This window comes from Dasypus novemcinctus, chromosome 21 (assembly GCF_030445035.2).
Source record: "Dasypus novemcinctus isolate mDasNov1 chromosome 21, mDasNov1.1.hap2, whole genome shotgun sequence".
Taxonomy (NCBI): Eukaryota; Metazoa; Chordata; class Mammalia; order Cingulata; family Dasypodidae; genus Dasypus; species Dasypus novemcinctus.
The window spans coordinates 5,229,122-5,254,355 of NC_080693.1; the positions used below are offsets into that span (position 1 = coordinate 5,229,122).

General features: G+C 38.3%; 2 long non-coding RNA genes and 1 pseudogene across 2 annotated transcripts; all 3 read right to left on the reverse strand.

The window, feature by feature from the left end:
- Positions 1 to 4,360: 4,360 nt before the first annotated feature.
- On the reverse strand, positions 4,361 to 4,825 carry LOC131274892 (large ribosomal subunit protein uL24 pseudogene; annotated as a pseudogene).
- Positions 4,826 to 6,364: 1,539 nt separating this feature from the next.
- LOC131274925 (uncharacterized) lies at positions 6,365 to 13,570 on the reverse strand. Its single transcript, XR_009182214.1, has 4 exons — positions 13,448 to 13,570; positions 11,460 to 11,526; positions 7,395 to 7,453; positions 6,365 to 7,305 (listed from the first exon to the last, which is right to left on the reverse strand). It is a non-coding gene; the product is annotated as an uncharacterized lncRNA (long non-coding RNA).
- LOC131274927 (uncharacterized) lies at positions 13,566 to 24,486 on the reverse strand. The gene is made up of 4 exons (XR_009182217.1): positions 24,379 to 24,486; positions 24,195 to 24,290; positions 17,723 to 17,978; positions 13,566 to 13,641 (listed from the first exon to the last, which is right to left on the reverse strand). It is a non-coding gene; the product is annotated as an uncharacterized lncRNA (long non-coding RNA).
- Positions 24,487 to 25,234: the final 748 nt, after the last annotated feature.

Below are 25,234 nucleotides of genomic sequence, written 5' to 3' on the forward strand. Positions count from 1 at the left end.
CGACCCCAGATAAATACCCTTCATAAAAAGCAAACAATTTCTGCTATTTTGCATCAGCTCTTCTTTTACTAATAGAGTATATATATGCATTTTAACCTAATACAATGTATTTGTAGCTATATAGTTAACTTTATAATTTGTTTTATTCGTTCAATGTTATATTACAAATATTTTCCTCTAGTGGTTTACAGTCTTGATAATGACGATTTTGAAGGGTTAAATGGTACTTTATCTTATTTAATTATTGTTCTGTTTTGTTTTGTTTGGGTTATGGGGCCAGGGATTGAACCTGGGAACTTGTAAATGGGAAGCTGGCGCTTAACCACTGAACCAGAGTGACTCCCTTAGTTAATTTGTTTGGTTGATTTACTTGTTGTTTCCTTTTTTTTTTTTATTTTTAGGAGGCACCAGGGATCAAACCTAGGACCTTCCTTGTGGGAAACTTGCTCAACTGCTTGAGCCACATCAGCTCCCGGTACTTCATCTTATTAAAGAATCAAGATTTACTAATTCACTTCCCAGTTGTTTAGCAGTGAAGTAATTTATATTTTTTAGTGTATAGCCCTGTAATACATATCTTTATGTATGTAGTGTTTTCCTTCTTCTGAATTTTTTTTAAGGCGTCATGCTTTTTGTTTAAATGACAGGTGAGAAAACTGAATCCACGGGTATCTGTAAAGAAGTCTGATTTAGCCCCAATTATGAGAATTCCACTGTTGCATCAGAAATATCAAGTAAGTGATTTTGATCCTATGATACTTTTAGTATCCTAGACTGTTGTTCAGATGCACTAGTTGGAATCCTGAATATTTTACTTGAACAATTTATAGAAAACTAATGATGACCTCTACCATTATTATTATTCTGTTGATATTCTAACTGATGCACAAATTCAAGATAACCTTAAGTTGAGGACAGAATAAGCTGCAGTGCTCTCACTTTCAACATTGGTGGATTTCTGCCAGTTCATCAGCAGGGGGCAATGTGGGTCTGCCTGTGGTTCCTGAGCTTGGCTCAGGAGGGCCAATTCCCTGAAGGGGACTTGCCTGGGGCACTAGGCCCTATGCTCACTGCTAGGGACTCAGCAGCTGTGTTCTCTCTAGCCTGGCACAGACCCTGAACAAGTGACTTTGTGTCATTTCAGCAGCTGCTTCCTCCCAGGGGTAAAGAAACCTTCAACCCCTGGCTTAGTGGAAACTGACCTCATTTTTCCTAGTGTGTATCCTCTGAGACATAGGCAACAACAGGTTATTATTATAAACTAATGAAACCAATGGAAAACTTGAATGTTCCCTTGTACATCTGGCCATATCTAGTCATTGCTGGCCACTGCAGGAGTCCAAAACTGCAACATAGTCTCCATCCACTCTCCAGCAATTGCCAGCTGCTCTAGGAGTCCAAAACTGCAACATATTCTCCATCCACTCTCCAGCAATTGCCAGCTGCTGCAGGAGTCTGATCCTGCAACCTACTGAGGGACTTAGTTTTCATATACTTAATTTTCATATACTTACTAAATATTTCCAATGCAATGCATAACACATCAAACACACTTTGCTTCTTACTTCTACAACCCCACTGTGATATTGGTAATTACCAGGTATTTTACTTCAGCAGCACAAAAAACTACTTTCTTATTTTATGATCTTCCACTTTAATATGCTGATTAAGGTGGCCTCTGCATCTTTACAAAACACATTCCTTTAGTAGCCTAGCCTACTGTTCAGATGCACTAGTTGGAATCCTGAATATTTTACTTGGACAATTTACTGAAAACAAATTAGTACTTCTACCATTATTATTTTGTTGATATGATTCTGCAGAAGAGAGGCGAAATGTGAACTGAAAGTGTTTAATTTTTGCTTATTTAGTCATAAATTATTGGAGAAGGGGAGAAAGAGAAGATAGAATTTAAGCTGTAATCTGGAAGTGCAGTCTGATGAGATTTTTGCATTAAATTATATGAATGCCAGAGCTATAAATACCAAGTTGTGATTTTCAATGGCCAGGTAAAAGCTCAGAGTCTGTGGCTGGTGAGTGGTGACAAGTTAACTTTAGACTAATGGACTTGCTGGGGGGACAGGCTGGCAGGCAGACTGTGTTAGCTTATGATATGTGATGAAATACCATGGCTTGGAATCTGATTCTAACCACTGCTTTAAAGATAAAGTGTCAGAAGGTAAATGCCTTCCAGCAATTCAGATCAGGTGGCCTTTGCCATTTGACACTACCTGTCATTTCATCACATTCCATGTAGTAATTTCTTTTGAATATGAGCGGTACCACATATACCTGAGGATTTAAATATTCAGGATTCTTTTCATGAATTTGGTCCACCAGAGTCAGAGAAGCAAAGTAAAAAATCCAGTGAACTTTAAAATCAGATAGAGAGCATCTCCTCTTTATAGAAATGCCATGGAGACTGAGACAGGTTTAGTGATTTATCAATGTGTGAGAGAATTGGGACTTGACTCTCTAGCATCTGTATCATCTTATTTCATATCTTCTTCTTGTTACATTATACACCAGTGCCATTTTAAAAGAAATGAAGAGAGAAATCACTTTTCCCTGGAGTTCATACTCTGCTAGGTAAGATAGGACAAACACATAAAGAAATTCAAGGAAAACAATTATAACCCAATTTAAGATCAAATATAGAAAATAGATAATAAAAATTGCATGCATATATAATAATGAAGGAGGAAGCAAATGAAATGATTGTTATGGAAAACACAAAGGTCTCAGAAAGGAGGAGAGTTTTTGAGCAAAGTTTAAAGTGTCAGGACATCAAGAATTCTTTTCACAGATTAATTCTAATTAATTGTTTTTTTCCTTCATAATTTTCTTGAATAAACTACCTAGAAACAAAAAGGACCCATATCTACACTTATAGTGATGATAAAATTTCTCCCTCTTAGTAACATAATAAAACTTGCATTTGAAACTATATTTTTTTGATTAATACACTTTTCATTTTAAATGTTTTCATTCCTGAAAAAATAATGTAACTTTAGAGACTTTTTAAAAATTCACCTATCAAAACAATCCATCTATATATTTTTTTACTGTTTGGGTTACAAGGAACAGAGACTCACTCAGTCTGACCGAAATAAGTGGTTTTGTTGATGGGATACTTAGGCCAGTAAAGGAAATACACTATATGGGATCCCGAGGATCGGAGTCCTTGCTTATCTGGAACAGAGAAAGGCACTGTAACCAGAGAGCATTTTGGTTCAGGAAACCCTCAGAGGCCCCAGGTGTGAGCTGGATAATGATGATGACTGTGATAGTAATAACATTTATTAGGTGCTTTCCATGTGCCAGGCACTATTGCCTGTATATTAAGCCATCCAATAATGTAGCTCAACACAAGAAACCATTATGGTGGGTGACTGTGCAGGACTGTGTATCAATGTGGGGGCCAATAAAGGGATATGTGGCCTAGATGTAGGATAGGTATTACAACATGCCCTGATTGGAAACACTTCAGAAGGGGAAAGGCGGGTTGCCCTCATGGTATCAGCTGCACTATTTGTAGGGAGACAGTCTGGGTTGTGGAAGGATTGTGAACATAGACTGTGTGGCAGGCAGACCCTTGTTAACCTTGGCAAGTGACTTCATCTCTGTAAGCCTCAGTTTTCTCATTCTGTAAAAGAGTCCCTTCTTAATAGGGTGGTTGTAAAGGTTAAATGAAATAGCACATAACTAGGTACTTTGCAACAGTTCTTAATACATAGGGCTAAAAATCAAAGTGTTTGTCATTATAATTTGAAATCATTTTATTTTTAAATGTTTATATTAAAGTTAATAGATCACATAGAATGTTACATTTAAAAAAACCATGAGGTTCCCATATAACCCACTTCCCCCCATCATTTTTATAAATTGTATTTTTTTGAAGATACATACATCACAGAAAAGGTTATGTTATGAAAAACATAAGAGGCTCCCGTATACCCCCCACTCCCCCACCCTACTCTTCCACACCAGAATATTCTTGCCTTTCAACCAAATTGTTTCCTTCATAAAACCTTAAACCAGATCTTCAATTCTGCAAAGTCACTTATTGCAGTAAGGCAACCAAAACCTGAAATTCCTTTTCATATGATTTAACTGAATTTCTCTGTGTGTGAAGCATGGCCTACCTCTCCCTTTGCAAAGAGATAGAGCTATCTCCCCATCACTCCCAAACAATACAGCTCTTTAATTCTTTCCATACTCATCAAGTGAGAGGGGTGCCTAAGCCATCTAAGCACTTTCATCTGTCTTCTATGTGGAAAAGTCCATTGCTTAAGGTGTTTATAAATATAAAATATAAACTGGAATTCTTAATTTCTTTTTTTTTTCATATTAGCAGCTTTCAATGGAATTTGTACATAAGATTCTTTTTTCCCTGCATCTTCTCAGTTGTTTTTTCCTTATATTTGCCCTTTTCCTTCCCTACTTGGTGAGATTTGGCTTTACATTCGAGGATCTTTTTGCGGTCTTTATCCAGTTTTAGCCTAGTGATAACTACCTTGCTGGGGTGAATGCCCACACAGACAGTGGTGCCATTAGCCTTCTCCCGCTGCTCCCATTCGATGTAGATGACATATTTCTTCCTGTAAACCTGGACTACTTTGCCAATTTGCTGACCTTTGTAGTGTCCTCTCACAACCTGAACTTCATCATCTTTTTGGATAGGCATGGATCGAACATTATATTTCTGTCTCAGCTCCTTGGAAAGAGGGGAAGACATAATCTTCCTCCGAATGTGGGAAGGTGCATTGAAATGCCTTTTATGGTTCTTGCTCTGACCAGAGGTCACAAAGGGATTGAACTTCATTTTTGGCCCCTGCCACTTCAGCGATGGCTGCAAAAGGAAAAAGAGCTGCTCTCTATTTTTGATGCTGATTTTAACTGTATTTAACACGGGAAACTACTTAAATTCATTATATTTTTAAAGGGCAAGAATACTCAAAAGTACACTTCTTGCACCTGTATGCTTCTGTGTACATGTGTATGTTTTCTGGTTTGTGATTTTGTTCTAGTAATTGTTTTTTTTAATTTTCCCTTAATCATCCATTTCTTTAGTGTGTATTAATCCTCATTGTGAGCAGTGATGAAATTAGTGTGTTTCTCTTCCTTCTCTTTCCCCACCCTCTCCTCTAGCACCTGATTTTAGGTGATTATATCACTTTGCTTAAGAGTTTGCCTTTATTCTGTAAATATGCTTATACTAATGACTATCTTGAGATACTGATGATGGCACCTTCATTGTCCCCTCCTATAGCCAAGTGGTGAGTTCCATGGGACCAAATGTCAGACAAGGAAAGGGAGTGGGTCTATCACACCAAAGATTACACCTAAATGAGTGATAGGCAGGTGACATCTCCCATCACTGCCCCTCTACCCTAATATACACCACCTGATTGCTTGGCTCAACTCCCTTGTTCACATAAGATCTCTACTATATTCTCTTTCTCCTCAGAAAAGCCAAGAATTTGATATCCTTGTCTTACGTTCTGTTTCCTAGAGGCAATCAAGACCTTCTGCCATCATTTGGAAAGCAAGTACAGAATAAGAACTTAGCTTAATTTTCTTAGTTTTTGTTAGTTCATGAATTGATTTAGATCAATGGTTTTCTTTTACCCATGATCTCTGTTTGGTCCAGAGATTCGAAGATTCTTTTACATTCAGTTATGGAAGCAAGGTAGAGCTGGGATAGAATCTCATTTCTTGCCCAGTATTCATCTGTCATGTGAAACTCTATGTAATTCATAAAGTCAGCCAAACTTTACTGAAGATACTGGAACAAGTCACTTGTACAGAGCAGGGGAGTTCAAGTGTAAGGAGGAGGCTTAAATGATGTAGCTCTTGTCATTTGTTTAAGAGATACACCACAAGAATGTGTTATAGATGTAGCTGTGATCAGGGCTCAATGACTTCCACAGATGGCTGTCTACTCAGTGAGCAGCATAATGTCCCCACATACAGGAAGCCTGGGAGTGCAGTTGTCAAATCTCAGTGTGAGCCCGTTTGTAGGAGTCCAACATTTTTATGGTTTCAGTTTACATGTTGGCAAGATGCTGGGTAATAAGATCATGGCATAATGTAGATGACAGGTTTTTATGTGTATAGGCATTTTAAAAATCAGCAAACCAAATTAAAGGAATTTTTTTCTACAGGTTATTTCTAGAATAGTGCTTTTAAATGTAGGATGGCCAAGTATTAAGAGTATTTGACAAATTTGAGGAAAAAAAAGTCAGAAGTTGAAGACAGACATATAAAGTATGATCTATGAATAACTGGAGTGCCTGAATGAGAAAACCAAAGCAAAGACATGAAAAATTATTAAAAATTATAATTTTTTATTTTTCTGGAAAGAAATTCTTTGAAGCTGCATTATAAAACCTTACACTGAGTATTGAAACAGAATGACCAATATCAAAACATATTCTAGGTAAAATTACTAGGGTGTAAAGGAAGAATGAAATCTTTTCAGCATTAGAGTAGAGCAAGTGACATTATGAAAAGAACATAGCATCTCATCATCAGTTGTGATAATACTTTGTGCCAGAAGAAAATGGAGTAATATATTTGTGGAAAGAAATGTGAATCATGGTGCTATAAACAGCAAAACTGACATGAAAGTGAAAACAGCACTGAAAGCCAACTTCACTGGCTTGAAGTTGGGTAATATTGTTCCCATGATCCCTTTCAGTTGAGGGAACAGATTTCAGGAAATGAAATGTCCAGAAGACATTGGTAGGACAGATGTTAAGTCTTAAATTTACAGTTATTTGTCCATTCATTCAAAGTTTGTTTAGGGTGCTTATCTATCTGTGTTTATTTTATTGATAAGGATGAAGAAAAGTAGTTGGAGAGATATTGTTTAATGTATTAACATCTAAAATTAAATGTCAAACCTATTTCTAAAACTCAGTGTAAATCTTTCAAACTGAAAAATAAATTTTCCCTCAATTGGCTGATTAGGGAATTGGGTAAAAGGGGCTGAGCACTGAGGCATCTCCATTTCTTTGGTATTATATCCCCTTTCAGTCTCCAAACATCATGTAATCTCTAGATCCTCTGAGACTCAGGCTGAGGCCTCCAGCTCAAGGTCTTTGTGCTGTCAGTAGTAAGGATCACTGGGGAGGCACAGAGGTGGATGGAGGAGTTTTTCTGAAGTGGGTAACAGGACCCAGAAGACACCTCGGATCATTAATTGTCTGCATTTACTTTGACCAGCCAGTTCATGTTTCCACCTCCAAGTTCACATAGAATACTGGAAACCTCAGTTTCTCCTCAGTTTTGCTGATTTTCCTAAAGTGCCAAAAGAAGGTTAGGAAAGCAATGGAATGGACGTGAACTTGTTTCCCTTCCTCTCTTCATCCTATCCACTCCATACTCACATTTCCTCTTCCTCTTCTTCCTGCCTTTTCATCCATTTCTTCAGTGTCTTCAGTGTATTCTAGGAAAAGAGAATTTATGAAAAGAGACTCCTCTTCCTTGAACAGTGTAGACAGCTACAAGGAAAGGAACCCACTTGATGACCATGTGCACATGTGCAGGAACACCCTGCAAGGGGAGTGCCCACCCCAGAACTAACTTCACAGGTGCTCCTTCCACTGGGTGTGGCCCAAAGCTTCTGACAACCAGCCCAGATTCCCTGCCTGGACCATTCAGGCTTATGCAAGCTGATTCAGTGATGCACATATGTTAAAACCAGGGCAATGCTAAGAAAATAGGTAAAGAGGATGGAAGAAATTTGTAGACATTGTTGTTCCCATGACCTCAACTTCCTGGATGAGACCACTTCCTTCAGGATAAGAATCATAAAATAAGGAACAGACAGAATGGAGAAAAGCTATAAAGAGGAGTTATGAATAAGAAAGGGAGAGATTACAAAAATGACAGAAAGAGGAAGGAAATTACATGCAAATTGTTGTTCTCTGTATCTGATACTTCTTCAGAAACTGTGAAGTAAGCCTCCTGGTAACCAGGGCAGGAATGGTGATCTATCAACCTTATGAAAGAAAATGGGAAAGTTAGGGTTGAGGGCAGAACTCAAGCTCCTGTTGGTTATGACAGGGTGTGGTCTGCTCCCAGGACACAATTCTGTCCTCACCTTCACACTCCTCTCCTAGGGCCTCAGTCACTTCACCTCAGCTGTGAAGAAGTGGGTCTAAGATTCCAGAGTACCTTTCCCAGCTCTCAAATACTACAACTGTGGCTAGTGAGTAATGCCTGTATCCTCTTGTTCCTCTAAGAAGGCAAATACTCTCCATGTCTTTCTATACATGATGTTGTCTTTCTTCTCCTTTTTACCACCTTCACTACCTCCCTGGCTCTTTTCTCTCTCTGTATTACTGCCCATTTGTTTTCTCCTTGTCAGTTTCCACCAATCATATTGTTCTATAATACAGGAACACTGGAGAACAATCAATGTTCCCTTATTATGCTGCCACCCTCTCCAAAATATCAATTAGTCAATTAACCAGTCCACTCTAACCAGGGAGCAACTATCAGAAGCATGAAGTTGAATCAGGTCTTGTGTTCTAACCAGTCAACTCTGCCCTGTTCCCCACTTGACAGTCATGCCCCTCCATGTACCTTTCCTCAGTCTTGTCCAGGCACCCATCAGTGCTAGTACTTCAGTGGTTTGATGAATTCCCAAAAGATTCCACTTATTTAAGTGGCCTGTAGATCCCCTATTATATCACTTTCAGACTAAGTGAATACAGACAAGTTACTTTACCTCTAATCTTACATTCAACCCCTCCAATCAGTTCAGAAACCTATAGGGATGCTGTGAGAACAAAGTGTCTTCCATGAACCTAAGGTCATACCAGTCTCAGGACAAATCACCTGATTTATAGGATTAATGGTCACTATCACCCACAGGACATGATTCAACTCCATGCCTCTGAGAGTTGCTCCCTGGTTTAAAATGGATTGGTTAATTGATCCATTGATTTACCGAAGAAGGTGGCAGTATAATATGGGAATAATATGAGAGGAGCAGGGACAACAAGAGCCAATATGTGAAGCAAGCCTGGCAGGCCATTCACACAAGGCCTCCAGAAACCCAGCCAGGCTTTGGAATGTGTTGGAGAAAGAGTTGTACATGAACCTCTCAAATGGAAGCAATTTCAGGTTTTAATCTAATCCCAGGACTTTGGATTTGTGTGAGCAGTAGAGAATAGAAGGATGTTCAAGGATATGTTTCTTTCGATACCTTTCCAGCACCCAGGTGCATGTGCAGTAAGCCCAGAGCATATGTTCTTTATGTCAGAAAGGATAAAACATTAATGAATTGCTACCAGACCTTTAAGTACAGAGGGAGAAGCCCTAATTCTCAGCCACCACCTGGCACCCAGTAGAAGAACTTTGTCCCAAGTCTAGTTGATAGTCTGGGAGAGCTTGTGTCCTGCCAGATCCCCTCCATTATAGGTCAACACCAAAACCTCAACTACACTCTCTTGTGCTTTATTCCCAAGAGCTGCTAACCAAAGAAAAACAAAGGCTTTGATGATTGGTGACTCTTAAATAGCATAGGAAGGAAAGATGATTGCAAACACAGTACGCTCAAAGAACATGATCATAATACTTCTTACTATTGTAATTAAATATAGAAAGAATAAAGCAGACCTCCATGTATATTTCCATTACTTTCTGAGTTCATAGTCCCTTCTTCAGTTGCTAAAGTAGCAAGCAGTGTTACCAGACTGTTTCTGATAACCCACTCTCATTGGATCCTATCTTGAGTGATATTACCTACCTGGATTGTCATTTTCATCACTGCTGGTGGAGTCATATCTCTGATCCACAAGCCAATCTTTAGGAACACAAACATCTGCAAGAAAGTTTTTGGAGAATGTGGCACACCCGTCCCTTCTCCACTTGATGGCTTGCTGGCTACCCGAGATCACCACAGTTTCTTAGACCATCCCTGGACTCTGTGGATTCAGAGGCCTTCAATAAGACATTATAAATGGTTTGCAAATGAGCAAGATGGAGAAAGAATCCCCTTTTGACTATTTACTTCCCCCATTTTGATGGACCATTAAAGCTCTTACCTCCAAACTTATCACCCTGAAATTCTGACTGTTCTGGAAATACTCTGTATGAGATGAGTTCAATGAAAAGACCAATGGCAGGCTCAGAGCTGCTGCCTGGGAAAGTGTAGTGTGATGATGGATATGTTCTTTCTGTATTGTCATGCCATAGCTACTAGCACAAATGGCTGTTGGGCTTTTGAAAAATGGATAATACTACATTGTGCTGCAGATGCCCTGAAGGTGTGGTGCTCAGTAATAAGAATTGAAATCATGAATGTTCCAAACTCATAGACGATTTGAGATCCCATAAGGCCAAAAAGATGTGAACAAAGTGTATAGAATTTGGAGTCAAATCACTTAATATCTCCACAATATGGTTTCCTGTTCTCTAGATGTGAAACTTGAAAATTCATTCACCTCTCAATCCTTCCATATCTCATACGTTTTGAAAAAGTCAGATATGGCTGCTTTTCTTTTATCATGACCAATCAAAATGCCATGATCAGACTATAAAGGCTTACTAAGAGGTGAGATATATTACTAAATTAAGATTTATTAATTAAATCTTAGTAAGAGGTGTTCTCTAATACAATTTTATCCATTTAGAGTCCTGCGAACATTTTCCTGAAGGGTAATGGGGTATTTTCCTGGTTTACTGAGGTATACTTGGCATAAAATAAACTGAACCTATTTAAAGGATATAATGTGATAAAATTTTGACATATACCCATGAAGAAATGAACTGGCATTTTTTACACAGAAAGCTGACATTACCAACTATTTAGTGTTAGAGAAATCTAGGAAAACACACATGGTCACACATTCTCCACATGCACATTGAGAATCATACATACACATCAGGAAGCTTCTCTCTGTGGAGAGGTTCTCTCTAGACAAAGCCAACAAGGAATATTCATTGCTCATCATCTAGATTTTTCCTCAACAAGTGTGTGATGAGAGAATACATAATATTGTTGCTTGCTCTTGGAGCCACCTGCAGTTGCAGAAAAGAAAACACTATAATGATCAGAACTTACTGTGTTGTGTTTGTAGAAGGCTTTTGAAAACCAGGTAGGAAAGAGAGCCAAGTCAAGGAAACCAAAAAGCAAGTGAGGGGACACCTGAAAAGGCATGATGAGCTTTTCCTGTATTATGTATCTCTCCATTTTGGTTGGCATTTAAAAAATTCTTAATCCAAGAAGAAAATATGGCTGCTAAAGAAAAACTTCCTTTTATAATCTAATGCTTCCATTTGTGATTGTCCTTTTGAAACAGAGATTGGCAGGTCAAAACAGATGCCAAGTGAACACAGTCCCCACCAAGGAAATTGTACATATCATCTGTAAAGTAATGGTCATATTTAATTGAATGGAAAAAGAAAAATACAGAAAGCAATGGTTCTAAAGGGAAACTTACCTTGGAATTAGATGGGGCTTCCTCTACTGCCCTGGCACTCAGATCTTTCAGCAGGCCCTCTGGGGAGCTAGGAGGATAAAGAGTAATAGTCAGTATATTGGAGTTGGTGCCCTTGGAGTACTCTGAAGTTTTGCTCGACATGGACAAAGGATTAGAGTAATATGGAGGCAGGTATTTAACAAGGATAGTGTGAGCTGCTGATGAGTGGAAAAAGGATAGCAAAATGTAGGTACAGGAATAGAATGGGATGCAGTCCTTGACTTTGTAGCTAATGACCTCCCAAAGCAATGTGAAATAATCCAAAAAAGTTACAAAATACATGCCATTGTTCAATGATGGATTATCATTCCTCCTGCCATTTTGAAGTCCAACTAAAATGCTACTATCACCTTGTCCTGTTACAAAATCATCAGTATTCATGGTTCCACATATGTCATCTCTCTTTTTTTTTAAAGGAGGTACCAAGGATTTAACTCTGGACCTCATTCATGGGAGGCAGGCACTCAACAACTGAGCTATACCTGCTTCCCATTTTCATATTTTGTATAGGATTTTTTCCTCTATTAAAAAAATGTTACATTAAAAAAATGTAAGAGGTCCCCATTTACCCTCCATCCCCCTCACCCCACTCCTCCCACATAAACAACCTCTTTCATCATCATGGGACATTCATTGCATTTGGTGCATACATTTTGGAGCACTGCTGCACCACATGGATAATGGTTTACATTGTAGTTTACACTCTCCCCCAGTCCACTCAGTGGGACATACAATGTCCAGCACCTGTTTCTGCAGGATTTTGCTGTTATTTGTACACGAGCATTTTATTAGCTTTCCAAAGTTTAATAATAGGGTAATTGTTTTAAAGACATTTATAAATTTTATTGTGGGACTGGATAGGCAAAACATTATGTTTTTTTTTTTAATCCTTTATCATGAAGAGACTCAGTTATAGAAGATTTGAAGATATTTAAATACTGTCATTTAAATATTGACCACTATAAATCATGTGGTATTTTTCCTTCCAGTCTTCCTTTTCTATATCCTGAATGCTTATTCATTGAATGTGTTGGATGTTCATCCTTATACTATCCAGGCACCAATTTGATAGTTTATTACTAAGGGGAGACATGAGTTGAGTGCTAAGGCTCTAATGCAGTTATAAAAGTTGCAGCAAGGATGATATACACTAGATCAGTAGCCAAATGATAACTTGAGTTCTTATTGGTCACTGTCCCTAAGGCATGCAGCAAACAGTGCCAAGCACTTCTAGGACTCAAGAAATATGCTAATATCTCCCAATTCCTATCTGTTTGTGCTGTAGTGTAGAGGAATGCCTTAGGTAAACCAGATTGTGCTTGCAGTCGTTCAGAATCTGAGCTGAACAGGCATGTGGAATTTCTAAGTGCTTTTCACACTATGTCAATTCATAGTCTGCAGTAACGGCAATAATAACAGGTCTGAGTCATGTGATCACTGAGTTGACTTATAATGATGGACAGGATGTAGGATCTGTGCAGGTCTGATATATCCAGGAATACACACAAATGATCAGTTTCCCTTGCTGGCACGGTGTAGAATCATCCCATGGCCAAGTGATGGGGCTAGGTTATGGCTATAGCATCAGGGTCAGGGACACTCATGTTTGAAATTGTAGGCTAATTGTCTCTGCACCTCAGTTCTTCATCAGAAGAGTGGGAATAAACAGTCATAGTATGGTAGTGTTGAAGGTTGAATGAGCAAGTATAGGTAAAGGGTGTGGTAGTGGATTTTTTGAGAAGTTGTCACTGGCAATTATGCTATATAGGTGGGAAATAGTTTCTCCACCCCCACCTTCACAATCTCATCTCAAAGACTCTAACATAGATATCTCCAGCCCTGGTACACAAACCCTCACCAGCTAAAGGGAACACAGCTGCCTACAAGGACTGTAGAACATGGCCATCACTTAACTAGAAAATAATCACATCCCCATTTCTCATTCTCACCTGGAAGCTGGAATCAGGGTGGCTCTTCAGAGTAAAGCAAGCACACAGTCCCTGGGGATTGAACGCAGGACTTCATACATGAAAAGCAGGTGCTCAAACACTGAGCTACATCAGTTCCACCCTGGTTTTTTAATTATCTAGATTTTTTCTGAAGTTCAAAAATGCATATCATTTTCTCTTGTACCTGAGGCCACCTGTAATTATATTAAAGAAAATACTCAGGATCAGATCATGCTGTGTAGCATTGACACAGATCTTTTGCACTTTTGGTGCAGATGGGAAACAGTGGTTGAGTGAAAGATCCTATAAGTAACTGTAGCAGACACACATGGAAAGACACAAGCTTTTCCTAGAGAATGCATCTCTCATGTCTATTTTGGTTGGCACAAAAAATTCTTACTCTTAGAAGGAAAAACTGCTGCCATTTAAAAAGCCCATATACTTGACTCCCTGCTGTTGCTATTTGTAAATAACAACTTGAAACAATAATAGAATACTCCCTAAATAAGGAAATTCTATATGTCATCTATAATGTACATGGTCAGAATGTTCATATCTGAACTCAATTGAAAATGAAAGGAATAAGTAAAGTGACATTTTCTCAGACAAAGAAAGGCAACCTTACCTTGGAATTAGATGGGGTCTCCTCATCTGCCCTGTCACTAGGTGGTTCCTCCATCAGGCCAAGGCCTCTCTTTAAAAGGTGGTACACATTCTAATAGATTCTAATAGTGTTTAGGTGCCCATCCTGTGCTGACCAAAAGTAATTTGCTTGCTCACAAAAGCCAAATTGATTGTTAGGGAGTCATCCCCCACTTAAAAGAGCTCATTATCAAAGCTGAATTTTAAAAGTCCTATTCAAGTACTTGCCAAACAAATTTTCCCTATATACCAAAAAAAAAAAAAAAAAAAAAAAGGCCATCAGAAAGGCCTTATGTCACCAGGCCAAACCAGAAGAAAAAAGGTTCAAGTATACAAACAGGACTGCTGTTAGTAGCTTAAACCATAAGAACCAAAGTTCAAAATGTCAGTTCAAAAGTTACCCCTAAAAGGTCTAGAGGCTCAACCAAAAAGAGGGATGTTCAGAACCAAGAGGACTCAGACAGGAACTCAGGGCTGTTGGGGAGATGGCAGAGCTGAAGGGGCTTTTACCTGTACCATGCTCAAATCCAACAGTAGCTCCAGAGTCAGGTTGGTAGGTACTTAGAATCCTGTTTCTAACACTATGTAATGTCAACTGAGAAATAAACTAAGCTGCAAGGCAACAAAGGCATTGATTTAGGGTCTTAGAGTTGCAATTAGGGGAGCACAGATTCAAGTAGCAATCCAAATCATGTCCCATCTTTGTATTTCCAGGCAAGGGGCTTTAAAGAAGACTTGAGAAGTTGTTTGTAGTTGTAGTGTATTTGGGGTATTCAGTATACTATATTGTCCTTCAGGTTAGATAGTTAACTGAGTTCTTTATCTTGTGTGTGTGTGTGTTTTAATGCTCGAGATCAGAGAAGAAATACTTTCAAATATTAGCATTGGAGTATGGATGTGGCTGAAGCAGTTGAGCACCTGCTTCCCACATGGGAGGTCCCAGGTTTGGTTCCCGGTGCCTCCTAAAAAAAAACAAAACAAAAACCAACCAACCAAAATCAAACAAAAGAAACCAACTCAGGGGAACCGATGTGGTCCAGTGGTTAAGCACTGGCTTCCCACATATGAGGTCTCAGGTTTAATCCCCAACCCCAGTACATTAAAAAAAAAAAAAAAAAATTACCATTGGTATTTTTTTCAGTGGTGAGCTTGTGATTTTGATTCCCTTTGCTGTGTCATCTGAAGTTTCTTAAATAGTATGTATAAGTTGCATAGAGAAATAACTACTTTGAGTGCTAATGACACCTGTAAACGTAAAAAGGTCGAATGTGCTTCTGAACACTTGCCTTGAAATGCTTTTCTAATGCCTTACCCAGCATGTTTTTGACAGCAACTGTGATGTTCAAGGCCAGAAGATGAATGTGATTGGGAACATGGACATTGGAATTACATGTTCAGGGCTGATTCCTGACTCTGCTTCCTGTCAACTGGGAAATTTACTAAATTGTCTGTGTCTCATTTCCAGATCTGAAATACAGAGCAAGTACCATTGGCCTCATCGGCTGCCCTCAGAATTAAGTAATGGTCCTGGCTCAAATTAGAGACACAATCCATATTATTTTATTGATATATCTAGTGTTCTTTTTCCTATTATTCACTTGTTTACTCAGTTACTTTTCTTCATATGGTAATTCATAACTGTAATGTATAATTATTGTGAGAAAAAAGTCATCCTAAATTCCAAAAGCAATACCCACAGTGGAGTTCTGACCTTTTTCTACCCTCCAATTGACAAATATTTATGGACAGCAAAGGCAGACTGGATAAACTGGGGGCAAAATAATAGTGAAGTTGTCACACTGTTCTTATGTTGTGTTAAAACTTCTGCCAAAGGACTAGGCCCAAACTGAGTGTGAAATACTACAATATCTGTCTGGAAGACCAGAGCATGGAATATTGGAAACTACTTCACAACACTTGTGAATTAAAGACAGCCAAGGTGTCTTTTGTTGTTGTTGTTGTTACTGTTTTCAGAAAAGTTTATTACCAATCCCTTAGGAGTGCATTACAAATAATGGGGATAGAAACCCAAACCAAACCTTGAAACACTTGAAAACAGGGCTGCTAAAGAACCAGATGGCTCCAAGTTGTCAGGGAAAGGAAGTAAAGGAGAGGCATTCTAGACAGTGACCTACCCTGGATCCTGAGTCTGTATATTAGTGTGACTATTCTGGGGAAAGGGGGAGTCAGAAATCCTCACCTCCATAACCCCAGTGTTGCCCTGGATGGTGGGGAGGAAAGGCAGAAGCAAGCACTGAGGGCACAGGCCTTACTGAGTCTAATCTTGGTGTCACTGCCTCCAAATCTGTGAAACAATAAACTCCTTTAAGCCAACAAGTATATGTTATATGACATGTCAACCATGGTATACTGAAACAGTTCCTTTGAAAAATCCTCTTGCCCCAGAGTTCCTGAGGGGTAGAATTGATGCCCTGGAGGAGGTGACTCACCTATAAGAAGAGTACATATCCTGACCCAGCCTCCTGTCTCTACATTTCCATCCTTGATGCAAAATATGAGGTAGTTTCCCCCACATAAAGGCTTTCTGAAGTACCAAGGATGTCCAAATTTTTGGCCCTCCTCCCCCAGCATCTTCACAAAACTCTGCCTCATGTGAGTCTTCCTGGGGGTTGGACTACCACCTGAAGTGACCAGTGGTCTGCTTGGCTCCTCTACTGGCTCAGAACCTAAGACATTCCAGACCAACTGCCAGATAACAGCTATGCAAAGAATTAGCTTCACCTTTAACTCAACTACTCTGGAACAACAGTTAATGCTCATCAACTGGCAAAGTCACCTACCTGACTGAGGTTTGGTGAGTTAATGAATGAAGTCTCCCTGTTCCCAATTATCTCCCTGACTAAATATTTGAACAACTCTCTTAGTGTGGAGTCTGTACATTCCCTGCTGAAGTCTTTCTCATCCTAAGAGTACCCTTTCTGGAAGATATGGGCGTGAGACTTTGTGTTCTAATATGTATTTTACTGATCACTAGTGATGTTGAATGCATTTTCATACTCCTGCTCTTTCTGAACTCACTGCAGAAATTATGATTTATGGTTTACAGAGAGGGGACATAGTGAATCATTTGTGCTTTGAAATGTCCACATCCTTTGAGAACCCAAACACACAGCCCTGTTCTCAGAAATGCTTCATTTTCCTGCATCAAGAGTCCCCTCCATGAAGAGGAGAAGGACAGGTTAAGAGAAATGGAGTTACCATTGGACCCAGCAATCCTGCTTATAGGTATTTGTCCAAGAGAGTTATTTTTCACTTAATAACTTGTATACTGATGTTTTAGCTACTTTATTCCTATCTCTAAGAAAAAGGACCATTTAGGTTATACAATTTTTCTGGAGTTCCTTTGGAATTCTTTTTTAGTGGTTTCTCTGAGAATAATACAGGTATCACAGTCTAAAAGAATTAATGTTTTACCCATCCAAGTAACATGTGGACACCTTACAGCCATAGGAATCATTTAATCCCCTTCTTTGCTGAAGTGGTCTTCTGAGTTCCCAGTCTAGGGTATAACTTCTGCAAACATTTTGTATTTTTATAATTTTTCAAAATTCATTCATATATTTAACAATTTAACAGTTGAAAAACAGTTATTCTTTCTCCCCAGATACTCACCATTCCTGATCCACATCTTTTATTCCTGAATTTGAAAGCTTCCTTCTTAAATTATTTCCATTTAGCCTGAAGTTCCTTTCCCATCTTTGTAGAGCAAGTCATCAGGTGATGAATTCACTTGTTTTTCGATCCTCTCCTTCTGTCTTTATTTTGCCTTTAAACCTTAAGGAACTTTTGATGAATGCAGTATTCTTGGTTGAGGGTTTTTTCTTTTGCCCTTTAATGATGTTTTTCACTCTTATGGCCTCTATATTTTCTGAAGAGAAATCAAAGGCCTTCAAATTGTTATTTTTCTACAAATTGTCAAATTTTCTGACTCCTTTCAAGATTTTTTCTTTATCTTTAGTTTTCAGCAGTTTGATTATGATGTATCAGGGTGAGATTTTGAGTCCCTTGGATCTATATTTCATAGAGTAGTGTTCAGCCATTTTTCCCCTTACCTTTTTATTGGTACCAGCCTCTTTCTGCTCAACCCAGTGTTTTGAATGAATATTAAAACTTTTTGTATTGCCCCACAGATCATGAGGCTCAGTTTTGGATCAATTCTCTCTTTCTCACTCACTCTCTATTCTCAGATTATATCATTCCTATTCATCTAAATTCCATCTCACCAATTCATTCATCCCTTACTTGTCTTCTCTAATTGAGATCACTCAATGAATATTTTTTATTTTCTATAACTTTATGTTTACATCAAAAGTTGTCATGTATATCTTTTCTTTGTTTCTTTTTCTCTGCTGAGAACTCCTATCTTTCCATTCAATTAAAGAGTACCCTTTGATGGAGTTGGATGGAGATGTGACCTCTCTACACATGCCTTTTCTGTCAATTTCACTGAACCTGTGGTTGGGGCTGGTGTGTGCTCAGTAGGCTTGGGTCTCTGGACCGTGTTCCAGCTGGGCCCTGAGCCTCAGCAGAGTAGTAATACCTACTTTCCAGTTCATCATACTTACCCAGGTCAGCCAAGAGGGAGGTGAGGATAGCCAACCACCACCCCCGGGTACCAAGAGAGTCTACAACTGCAAATGGGATAATACAATCCATCAGCCATGTGGGCTGTAAGCCCCCTCTCAGTTTATACTTGGAGTGGACATTTGCCATCCTGGGGTCCACAAGATGGAGGAAGAGAGTATGGAATGGAGTGGATTTGCTGGTATTCTACTATAGAACTATTGTGATTCTAGCATTGGAAGAAATTGTATCCTTTATGTCAATACAGTGGCAACAGGGGTTGCTGAGGGCAGGGAGATGGAAGAAGAGTTGTGATATGCAGACATTTTTGGGATTTTGGGTTGACCTGAATGGTATTATGGGGACAGATGGAGGACACTGTATGTCCTGCCATGGCCCACTGGATAGACTGGGGGAGAGTGTAGGCTGTACAGTGTAAACTGCATCCCTTGTGGCATAGTAGTGTTCCAAAATGTTTACAGCAAATGCAGTGAATGTTCCATGCTGATGAAAGAGGTTGTTGATGTGGGAGGAGTAGGGGTGGTGGGGAATAGTGTATTTGGGAGCCTCTTATATTTTCTAATGTAACACTTTGTCTGATCTATGTATCTTTAAAAACAAAAAGGATAAAAAAATTACAGAGAATGTACCTTAATCTCATTGAGCATAGACAGAACAACCATTTTGTCTGATAAATCCTTCTGTGGTTAATTTAGGACAGTGTCTATTGATTGAGTTTTCCCTTAAGAATAGGTCAGGTTTTCCTAGCTTTTTGTATATTACATAGGGTAAATTTGAGTGATATTTTGATAAGCGTGTTTACATTGTGAAACTCTTTCAAGTCTCTCTTGGCTAGCTTAGCCACTTAATGATTCCATGGGAATCTGAGGACCAGTTTTTCCATTTCTGTAAAAAGTCTACTCAATTTTGATTTTGAATTTAATCTGTAGTTTCCTTTGCATGGTATTGATATCAGAACAGTATTTAGTCGATGAACAATGAACATCTTGCTATTTGATTAGGTTTTCAGTGTCACTCAGCAGTGTTTTCTAATTTCAGTATATATATTCTGGTTAAATTCTTAGATATTTTATTGATTAGAGGCTATTTGATTGGAATTTTTAAAAAGTTCCATTTAAGATTGTTCTATGCTGGATTATAGAAACAAAAATGACTTTTGCCTTGTATATCTTGTATCTTTCAATTTTGCTGAATGCCTTTTTTAGTGCCATTCCTATTCTTGTGGATTCTTTGGCATTTTGTTTGTAAAGGATTAGGCCATCTGTGTTTATAGAAATAGCTTTACGTCTTCCTTTCCAGTTTCAATGCCTTTCATTTCTTTTTCTTGCCTGATTGCTCTAACAAGAACTTCAGTACAATGTCGAATAGCAGTGATGAAAGTTCACCAACTTATCTTGCTCCTGATTTCAGGGCAAGACATGTTGCTATAATGTATGTAGATGCAGTGCAGCTGCTCATGGAGTTGAAGGACTTCCACCAATGACCATCCACTCAGTGAGCAGTAGAACATCCCCAGGGTACAGGAAGTCTGGGAGTGCATTTCTGAAGTCCTGGAATTTTAGCTAATTTTAGGAGGCCAACATTCTAATCATTTTGAATGGCATCTTTCTTGTTAATGTGTATGTATTCAGGTGTTCATAATGAGATCATGATATGATATAGCTGAAATATTTTTACGTGGTCCTAAATTTTAATATTCTGTAAACCATTTTAAATGACTTTTTTTGTTTGTAGAGTTTATTTCTAAAATAGTGCTTTTAATGTAGCAAGGACAGATATTAAGGACAATCCTTGGTGACCATGGAAAATATACAGATTGCTTTGGGGGTTGTTGGTGTATGTGCCTGAGGATAGTTATAAAGCTACTTGGTGCTATATATGTAGTCCAGATATACGTAACATTTTTCTTATGTGATTAGGTATCAAAACAATATAAATTAAATTATTTAAAAATGAATTGCCATTGCTAAAGCCAAATATGTTTGAAAATAGATTAATTTAAAACTAAAAAGAAAATAGTACTGAAATTAATGACTCAACTATAATGTATACAGAACAAAGAAAATTCAATATAAAATAAGTATAAGAAACCAAAATCTAATAATTGTGGAAATAAAATGCATATAAATATATACAAAGTCATTCAAAAATGAAATACATTTCAAGACATACAATTAAAAATACCCTTAAAGATAATTGATTCTGGAAATATATAGACCTTTATCTTTTAGGGAATGGGTAGATTTTGGCAAAGGGGTTCTAGCTGTTCCACATCAAGACAAGAGCATACATTCAAAGGAGATATTCACTACTCAGATGCAGAAACAAATAGACAATGACAGGTGCAATAGATGTAATGATAGTGAAGACCCATATTTAAGAGTGATAGAAGTACAGAACCCAGAAATATCAGGAAGAAAGCTGTTATATATATTTTTAAATTCAAAGAATATTTCTACAGAGACAGATCTGTATTGTTGGGAATGCTATTTTGAATCTTGTTTCTATCTACAAATTTTTTAAAAATCATATGAAATACCAACAAAAAAATATTGATGTTATTTCCAATACAGGTATAAAGGCAGACTAACACTACCACATGAACAAATGCTCTTCATTTTGATATACATTATGTAGTAAAATGTACCATCTCAAAAAGAAGGTAAAAGCATTAATGAAAGGAAACAGTACATGAAAGAACATCATCAATGAAATAGGGAAAAAACTGAAAAATGAAGGGATAGAAATCAGGGAATTATAAGAAAAAATGGGGGAAAAATCATTTCATGATTTACATATAAACTAGAAGAAACAGTGAAAAGGTTATACCTAAATAGAAAGAGAAGTTAAAAAGAAGAAACTGCTTAAGAGAAATTTAATGTAATGTAAAAGATTTGAGAAAAAAATGTCAAAAGTTTAAGATCAGCATAGAAAGGCCAATATATGAATACTGCAGTGTTTGAATGAGAAACTAAAGGCAAATACTTGTAGCAATTATTAAAAATTATTACTCCATTTTTTTCTGGAAAGAATTATTTGAAGCTCCATATTAAAATTACACACTGAGCATTGATACAAAAGGTCTAAAGATAAGGCAAATTTTAGTGAAATTACTATGGTTTAAAGAAAACAAAACCATTTATTAGAGGAAAGCATGTGGCACTGTGGAAAGAACATTAGAATCTCATGAATATTTTTGAGAAAAATAATTTGTGCTATGTGAAAATACGGTAATATCTTTGTGGAAGGAAATGTGAATCATGGTTTTATCCCCGGCAAGACTGAAAAGAAAGTAAAAAAGACAGTGAATTTGAAGTTATCCTGCTAGACCAAGGGTGATGTTATTGCCATGATCCCTTCCAGGTGAGTAAACAGATTTCAGTAAATGAAATGTCTGGAAGACATTGTCCTGAGGATGGAAGTTAAGCACTAAGTTTTCAGTTCCTTGTTCAACTATCAAACATTGAGGATTCTATGAGAGAGTAGTGACCTTGGTGGGAGCCAGGAGGGAGACCAAATTTTATAATTAATTTGGCTCTAACTTTGTTTAACATGCTGATCTAAATATGTGTTTAATTTTTTTTGACAAATTAAGAAACACTAGTAGGAGAAAATATTGATTAATATAGTAATATCTAACATTAAATGTAAAATGTTTCTCTAAAACTCAATCTAAATTTATCTAACTAAATTCAAAATTGTCACGAAATTGATTTATTTGGGTATGGGTAGAAGAGGATAAGCACAGAGGCATCTCTAAACACCATATAATCTATAGCTCTTCTAAGCTCAGGCTGGGGCCTCCAGCTTAAGGCCTTTATAGCTGTCAATGGTGGGGTCTGCAATAAAAGCACAGGGTAGAATCACCAGATACAGAGAGACGGATGGAGGAGGTGTTTTGCTGATGAAGGTTGCGGGACTCAGAAGGTACAATAGACCCTGGAGAAGCAAAGTTGGCCCCCAATACCTAGGAACCAGATCCAAATGACACTGAATTCCTATTGCTGCTCTCGGCTTAAGGTACCATCTGTGTCACAGTGTCTGTAAATATCCAACTGAAGGGATTTAATCTGTTTGCTTGGATCGGCACCCTTGAAGTGACTTCCCTGAAGAGTAAGTCTGACTGTAGGACTCCAGGAAGAAAAGGCAGAGTCCTATATATCATACCAGTGAGAAGCAGGACATCTGAAGGATAGGTGTGGAAGTGATAACCCGGCTTCCCCAACCCCTGCCCCCTACACAGTCCAAGTCACAACTGCATCTTCACATTACTATTGGACAGGTTCCTTTTTCTCTCTGAAAACTAGTTTCATTTTAAAACACACCAAAACTTACCTGTGCTTTCCAGTTAAAAAACAGCTAGGCTCTAGTACTAAAAACATAAGTTTTCTTACATTAGTATATTCCAACATGAAAACATTACAGAAGACACTCCTTTTAACAAGATGCTGTAAACATTATGTTTATCTTTAGTTAGTTATGAAAGTAAAAAATAAAAGGAACGTAAATAACTTGCAATTCTACCCATTTCACTCATCCCAAGTGAGCTCTTCATTGACATTCTTTCTGGTTTGTATGAATTATACGTACATAAAAAACTTCTCAAGAACCACAGCTTGAGGAAAGGTGGCATGAGCTGAGCAGGGATCTGAAGAGGACCCTACAGAGGCTGAGAACCCTCAGGGCTTGGGCAACTGCCAGTCAGGACTTAAATTTCCCCCTAAGAGGGAAACTGGCCTAGAATACCTACCCTACCTGCTTGTAAGGGACCCCAGAGTGCCATTGTCCTTATTATGGATTGAATCAGGTCCGCCCATAAAGTCATGTTTTTGTCCTAACCTCCGCTCTTACAAATGTGAACTCATTTCTAAGAACATCAAATGTCATACTAATGAATGTGAGTCCAACTTTAATCAGGGGGGCCTTAATTTAATATGACTGGAGACCTTATAAGAAGAAAATTAGGTACATTCAGGTACACGAGATAGGAGGCAGATGGCCAAGAGATGGAGGCAGAGGTTCAGTTATGGATTGCTGGCAAGCTGCCACCACCTTCAGAGAAAGCACAGTGCAACCTAAACCACGATTTTGGACTTCTAATCTCAAACTGTGAGACAATCAATTCCTCTGTTTGAGCTAGCTGGTTACCAGTATTGATAAAGCAGCCCTGGCAAACTAAGACAGCGTAATTCACCCTTTTGCCAGAGACCTGAATTGGTGTCATTTAGGTTCACTCCACCCTGTTCACCACACTCATTAATAACCAGGAGAGGCTTTTGTTGACTGTAAATGGATTATGAGTGCAAACTTCACTTCAGCAGGGCTGAGGTATTGAACTAATACAGGAGTGATCATCACAAAGAATGCAGTGTGAGTGCACATAAGGCTTAAAAGGGGCTAGTGCCCTCTCCTGCAAATTAAGGTGCCTTTGGAGGCTGTGGCTTGTATGGAATGAGGTTTTGTTCCCTGAGAAGAGGTTGTGAGGATATACTCTACTTACCTGTGCTTATTTTTTACCAGCCAGTTCTTGTCTCCACCTCCATGTTCACCCTCATTTGTGGCAATGCCAATGTTCTCCTTAGTTTTACTGATTTTCCTGAAGTGCCAAAGAGAAAGTTAGGAAAGAAATGTAATGTGTGTAACTTAATTCCCTTCCCTTTTCATCCTATTCACTCCACATTCACATTTCCTTTTCCTCTTCTTTCTGTCTTTTCATTTCTTCAATGCCTTCTGGATATTCCAGGAAAAGAGAAATTATGAAAAGAGACTCCTCCTTCACCTCAAACAGTGTAGTAAGCTGTAAGGAACAGAAAAAACTTGCTTGTCCAGAGATACCATTTGCAGGAACATACCTATAAGGGGAGAGTCCAGCCCAGAACCAAATTCATAAGTGCCCTCTGAAAGAGTGGCCCAAGGCACCTAACTCCCAGCCCAGCTCCTGTCCTGTTACATTCTGGTTTACTTGAGATTGTGCATGCTGCATAGTAGGTTTGGAAATGATGGAAATGCTAAAACAGCAGTTGAAAAGGATGTAGAAAGTTGTTATAAACCTTCTCAAACCCATGACCTCAACTTCCTAGATGAGGTCAAATCCTTCAAGATGAATATCATAAAAAGAGGAGAGGTTGGGAGAGGTTCAAAGAAGTTTATGAGCAGGAATAGATGAAAAAAGACAGAAGACATGAATTACATGCAGATTGTCATCCCTGTGTCTGAATCATCTGACTTGATGAAGAATGCTTCTGAATGTACCATGGCAGTAACTATGATGGGGCATCCTTGTAAAAGGAAAGGAAAATGCTAGGGTTGAGGGGACAGCTTGAACTATTGTTCATGCCTGGTTATGACCTTATCCCAGCACATAATTTTGTAATTATCACAACATTGTATTCCTTGGGCCTTGATTGCTTCACCTTTACCATCTAAGTTTGGTCTAAGGTCTCCACAATCCCTTTTCCAGTCCTCACATACTCTAAATGTAGGGAAGACTGTCCACCCTTTCCCTCTAAGAAGGCAATCACTTTGTCCATGTATTCCTGA